Here is a 7,276-nt window from a genome sequence, read left to right on the forward strand (position 1 = left end):
AACCCAAATCTCCTCTAATGAAAGGTTACTATAATCTGATATATCTTTTTTTTGCCCCCCAAAAAAAATCATTGATATCATAGCAAAAAACGTTATAGTAATTAATCTTTAAAGGGTCACAGAGAGGACTCAATCCCTTCATATTCTCATCTTTCTTCAAAAGAAGGAGACCATCTCTCCTATCCTTTTCAAGTCTACGTGGGCAAGAAAATTACTTGGACAAGGAAACTCCAAGCTATTGGATTTTGCTTTGGTTTTTTGCATTACAAACACAAGAAAACTGAAAACAATGCTACGCTTTAATCAATAGCAATTGCAAATGAGAAATTTGATGATATACTTACTATTTTTTGAATACAATCAAGAATGGCTTCAAGGACTCAAATAGACTAGAGATAGGATAATCTGTTCCCAAGATTGTACATTGAGCTGGACCATCATTTGCTCTTGCATTCTTATATAAGTCTTATGGCAGAAATAAAAAGATACAATGAATTATACATAATCATTAAATAAACTTAATAAAAAAATGAGCATAGGAGCTTACTCTTCAAAAAATTGGGACATCTAATCAAGGGTGAGCTCTTGTGCTAACCCAAGCCAATGTAGAAAGGATGATCTTTTCGTCCTTTAATCTCTGCATTACTCTCCACATTGTGATTTTCATCTCGTTCGATATGCCTTCATAGTAACATCAGTCCTTTTGCTCTATCCTTTTAGAATGATATTGGGTTCATCCTTTGACTTCACCTGCTTTTGCCTCTTTACCTCCCCCTTTTCCAACAGCTCAAAAATCTCAACTTGAAGATCCCATATTGGACCTGATCTGAATGCCAATTGGAAAAATTGGTCGTACCTCCTCATGGCATTAGAACGTTTTGTCTCATTTAAAACTAATCTTGTTTCTTGACAACAATGAATCCTTAATTGAAGGGTCACCTTCTCATTAGCTCTATGAAATCTAGGTATTCATTGTGGAAGAAACAAATTCCTTGTATGAAAGTCATACCTTGTGGGTAGCCATTGTCATTGTTGTGATCCCATACCAAAAGATTAGTCTCTTCCCTAGTGAGACTGGCATATATTTTACACTCTGCATTTTTAAAGTGTGGGAAGTGTGGGAAGATTGGTCTCTTCCCTAGCCTCTACACTGTAACACCCACCAATAACAAAATAATCATAGCTATTTGTTCTGCTTGCATCAAAATTGAGTTGGATCACCATGATAAAAAACGGGTCCACATAAGCAAAAGGATTTATATTCATCTTCGATTTCAAATTTGACACATAAAGATGGTATGGTGGTCTGACTTCAAGAGGTCTCCTACTAGTATCTGGGTCCACAGGTGGCCTAAGAAGTTTCCTTGTTTGAATAAGGAGAGTCCTGGGATCAACAAGCTTTGTGTGCACAATATTTTTCCTTTTAATATATTGGCTTGAATCCACTATGTGTCAACATCAGAACTAGATTTTGTCTTGGCTTTCTTGGGGGGTTGGGTAGCAATTGGAGAAGGAGAGGAACTGGGTTGCTTGATTTTGAGCTTGAGTGCTCTGCAACAAAAGAGCATGACAAAATAGCATTTGTGTTAGAAAATTTTGATAAGATGATAAAACAAAGTTCAAAACTAAAGACAATATAAATTTTGGAGCACAAAGTTCTCTCTTTATTTGCAAAAACCTTGCAAAAAACCTACCAAAAATTCAATATTTGACCAAAGAAAATTCATCTAAAGAAACCCCAATATATGCTTTAAAACCACAAGTTTTCCTAAAATTCTCATGAAAAAAGTAGAAAAATCAATCAAGGGATCACCAAACTAGAGTATTCGATTAAATCTGATCCTAAGGATCGGATGTGTGTGTAATAACACACTCTCTCTCTCACGCTAATCCGATTCCTAGGATCAGAATGGCAAGCAAATTCATGCTGATCCAATCCAAGAGATCAGAAGTGCATGCAAGTCATGGAAGATCTGCTGAGAGATCAAGACAAAATCGTTTATAAGGCAAAATCGTTTATAAAGCAAAAAACTTTCCAAGGGGCTTGAATGTTAAGAGGCTCAATTTCTTATCCGATCCCCAGGGTTAGTCTAGCATATGATGTGATCCTTTGAGATCGAATTAGCATGCCAAACCAAATGAATTGCAAGCTAATTTGATCACAGGGATCGGATCTAGTGGGTAGTCCCCCAAAAATGAATGAAAATTTTGCTTTTGTTTTTCCTTAGCTCTATAAAAGGATCTAATTGTTTTTTATTATAGCCTTACTTTTGCAAAGGGGATTGTATTATGCTAATGGAGGTTGCTTGTGATTCCCAAGGCAAAACTTGAAATCACTATATAAAACTATGATAGATCATCCCTTGAGCCATGCCCGCAAGCCTTTGCCATGATCATAAACCTCTTAGTTATCTATAGGATACATGTCATCTTTCTTCGCTAAGGTAATTGGGATACACACACAAGTGAAAGCAAATCAAACATTGTCTACCTTTGTTCCAAATGTAGGCTTATTGGGAACTCAAAGCTTCATGTGGGTGCATGACAATGTGTGAGTGTGTGTGTGAGGTATGTGTAATTGAGAAAATTAAGGAAGAATTATGGATCTATATTCCTCTTGCAGATCTCATAGGTGTAGTCATGCATTGTACTCACTTACCTAGGCTCACAATGGAATAACGTGTGATCGACATGATCTTTCATCCTTGCCATGAATCATTACACACTTCCTAATTGAGCTCTGACCATTTTTTTGTTCTATCAAGGCTTTCAAAATCGATGGGATTGAGTTTGTGGAAAGGCCACATCAAAATTGGATTGCACCTGCCTCATTTATTTACTCATAACCAATCTTTCTTCATTAGTTTCTATACTTAAGGATCAAAGGTCATAAATTTGGGAGCCCTATTTTATTGATTTGGCCTTTTTATACCAAGGAAACCTAATTCTATACCAAGGGACCCATATATTCACTTATTTGGGCATACAAAATGGATGAGGTCCCTTTAGTCAAAGGAAAAGGATGCATAAGGCCTTTATGACCTTGCAAGGCTATGCACATAAGCATTGGAATTCTACTTGCCCCTCTTATTCAACCATAAATGGTATTTTTCACACTTTCTATACCAAGGGATCCATCTTTTGTATCAAACAGGTAAGGGCCTCATTGTTGTGGCTAGCAGCATATCCAGAATCCAAATATTTCTTAGATCTAGCTATGAGCAAACAAGTGCAAAGGAAATTGGCATGTGAATGAAAACATTACAAAGAGAGATATCATTTAAAGAAACATTACAAATGGAATATACTTCTTTAATATTCATGAAAATGAATGATATATTCTAGCAATACAATCATATTACTCTTCAATTTGCAAAATACATGAGACATCATCTCACTTTATTGAATAATGATTCTCTCTCTCTCTCTCTCTCTCTCTCTCTCTCTCTCTCTCTCTCTCTCTCTCTCCAAAACACACACACACACACACACACACACACACACACACACACATCCCCTTCAAGATGCTTGTGACCTGGAGTTATCGACATTTGGGTAATCCATACAAACATTACTAGCTTTGACCCCGTATCATTGAGAAGATTACATTAGTAATTTTGGAGGAATGGGGCTCTAGTAAATGTTCTCCCTTGGTTCAGAAAGATGAGAGACCTTACATGAGGAAATTATTTATTATGCCTCCTAGTTCACCAATGGATGTTGGAATTCCCTAGCTTTTAAATTCATGAGGTATACATGATTTTTTGGAGGAAATCCTGTGTGTAAGGATCAATTAATTAAAAGTGTAGAAGGACATATAGTACTTGGGAAAATGAGTGACAGGGAACATCATCATCTATATCATATAGTGTTCCATAACATGGAGAGGAGCAGAATGTACAATATGTAGAGTAATTGGATGCCAGCCATGAGAATCTAAGCGAATCAGAGGAGATGCGGGGATTGGTATGAAGATATGTGTGTCCAAGAAGTACTTGCATTGAAATTAAATGACTAATTTCGGAGGGAACAACACCACACTACATGGCATTGGGGGTGGAGCATGTACATAGGGATGTACATGCATTATAATTTGAAAGGTGACAAACTGCGAAGTGCCATTGTTGGGACCACTACATTGATAATGGTGAGCAGGTGTAGTAAAGAAGGAACTGTGAGGACCAAGGACATCTACTCTCCTTCACCTCAAGAGTGATTCGCCCTCCTCCCAACGTTCTCTCTAGAGAGATCTCCTCACCCTCTCATGAAATGGATGCTGGTCTCCTCTACAATACCCACCACTGATGCATCTTCTTCTCCTTCACAGCTCTGGCAATACATTCCCAAGGAGCCATTTGCCCATGGAACAAGGCAACTATCAGACTATATGGACGAATATCTATGCCAGGGAGCTTACGACAAAACGTGGAGTCTAAAGCTCTCGTAGTCAGAGAACATACAAATGATACTTTCAGAAGTGCATCGTAGTACTCAAAAAATTGCTCATCAGTGCAGTATAGCGAGCCTTCAACCAGGTGCCTCGAAATCTTCCTGTCTTTTTATTGAAGCCAAAAGTGGGCCAAAAACTAGTGTTCTAATTTTGCATAGGAGATGGAATCTATTGTTGGCTTATGCATTCCGCCTCAAAGCCCTTAACTTATTGACTCTATGAAGTCCCCAAGTAGAAGCTCAAACTGCAACCAGAGTGCGCAACTCTAGCCTGTTTTAGTTCTGTTACTTGCTTGAGAAAGTGTATCTGGGACTGCCTTCACTTGTGCTCAACACAAAAACATTCCTGAGATCATCTCTAGTATCTAGCTTCTGAGACCTTATGTGCTGGCTCTCCCGTAGTGGTGATCATGAAGAATCAGACATTATCTCAAGGGCACTCTCATACATCATGGTTTGTTGTCAAGGAGTTGTACACTACAATTTGGCGTGATGTTCTTTTTGTAGGAACACGTATAGATCAACAATAACTTCAATCACGTCTGCATATAGTAGACCATGAGTGGGATGTGAGAGATTTCGGTTCTTGTCTCTTTTGAGAAGTCCTCTACCGCGGTGAGAGCATGAGATGAGCTCTATGGCTCTGCCACCACCAAGGTAGTATGCCTCTAATAGATACTACTCAAAGTTGATTTTGCCTCGTATAGTATTGCTCGATTGGAACAAACATATTTCACAGCTAGGTCCAAAATCTTATATAGTACGAGCTATAATGCTTGGGATCAGCAGAGACCCATAACCTGTGCTTATTTCTCTCTCATATTTTGGGAAGAACGTCAAAGACCCATGAAATCCCTAGTATAGAAAGTCTGCCCAGCTGTCCCAGTGAGAGAGCTTTATATCTCTCTATTGATCTTTGGATTTATCCCGAACAACCAGAGATTACAGGATGTACGTGCAAGTTTACGTGATGTACATGAAAGCTGTGGAGCCAGTCTATGTGATGTGCATGTAGACCAGAAAAGAGGCAGAGAAGTTGTCTCGAAGTTTGGCTAAAGGGTGTCTACACCACGGCACAGCTCATGACTACATGATATCGGACTACCTACTATAAAAATGAACATTCAAAGGATTTTTTAAAATTTGAAACTTTAATGGAAAAAATTTAAAGTTCCGCTAGCGTTTACAAAATTTAAAGGAAAATATTTTAAAGTATACTACATTATATCAATCTTGTGAACTATAAAAATGGTCTCACTAAACTTTGGCCAACTTGGTTTTATATTAATATATATAAATATAGCTTCGATAAAAACATCCATGGAGACAGTGTCACCAAATACAATAAGTTGAAGTCCACCCTTAAGAATGGCTTGAAGGAAATGGGTTTTTGAGAGAGGCCTTGCCCGAATGAAGAATGGTGCAACAAGTGCTATAGGAAGGGGAATACTGACGATGAATGTAGGAAAAAGTACTATGAAGCATGTACAAAGTATGGAAACGAGGTGGAAGCACACTGTAGATGTGAACTAGGTATTAATTGATACCAAATATGGAAGGCCACCAAGGCTCAAGAATGTAATAATAAAGGGAAGAATGATAATAGCAAGGGAAAGGACCAATTAGATGCTTATTCTGTGATAAAAATCATATCAAGACTGAGTGACATAATGGAAGAAATATCTTAAATGCCGTACCTAGGACAATATTGAACTATAGAGGGGTTAGAATTCATACTCACCAAGGTCATAGATCCAATAAGTACTAATGTAGTTACTCAGTCTAAAGGTGCCGTTAGCAGTACAAAAGAGGATCCTTCATTAGAGGGAGACCTTGGGTGGAACTCATAGAAGTTGTTGGCATCCAAGTTGTCCAAGGAATTGAAAGGGAAAGAACCTGATTTTGACTAGCTAGTCGAGCCAAGTCCTAGAATCAACCAACCGAGTTGACGCTTCTACTAGTGGACTACGAGATGAAATGAGAAAATGTGAAAAAGAAGAAGAACCTTCCATACCTCTATCCAAGGTAAGTCTTTTTGCAGTTGATCTTTTTTCGAAGTTTGCTCTCTTTGGATTTGTACTTTACGACGGCCATTCTACGTCTTTGTAGTATATTACAGTCACAGGCTTTTCTGAATTTATGCATGCTAGCCATTTGACATTTGCTTGAGGTCTTTTACTGAAGTTTCAATGGCTTTTCTCTAACTTTGATTGAAGAGGAAAAGGCCATTGGAATCCCACTATATATATATATATATATATATATAAGACTATTTGCCATTTGTTAAGAAAAGGCCAATCAGAAGTCTCTATGAAGTTGGATACTTTACTTCTAGATTTCTTAACAAGGATGGTCATTGTTTAAGAAAGAGATAACAACGAAACTTCCATCTTATACAAGAAAAATTCCATCTTATACAAGGAAAATTCCACCTATAACTCCCACTTAACAACGATGGTCATTGTTTAAGAAGAGATAACAAGGAAATTTTATTACTGTATTTTATGATCATTAGATTGGATTAGTCCTTGGTCTATTTGAAGATCCCTAAGGCTTGGTTGATTGGTGACTTGAATCTCATTATAGTAGCAGGGTTTGGCACAACCATCTTTATGTACTTAGAGCATCTAGGTAATATTCTACCCTTAGGATGGTATTGGGTTACACTTTACACTTTATACTTTGATATTTTACACTTTACACTTTATACTTTGATAAAGGGAAAAGGCTATCATTTGTCATGAGTTGATAACTTGCCAGCAGTTTTTTACATTGTGTTGCATTTCTTGAGCACTTCTCCTAATGTGACTGGGGAGAGAATTACCAT

Source organism: Dipteris shenzhenensis, chromosome 17, assembly GCF_047967505.1.
Source record: "Dipteris shenzhenensis isolate YYH24624 ecotype China chromosome 17, Dip_SZ_1.0, whole genome shotgun sequence".
Classification (NCBI taxonomy): domain Eukaryota; kingdom Viridiplantae; phylum Streptophyta; class Polypodiopsida; order Gleicheniales; family Dipteridaceae; genus Dipteris; species Dipteris shenzhenensis.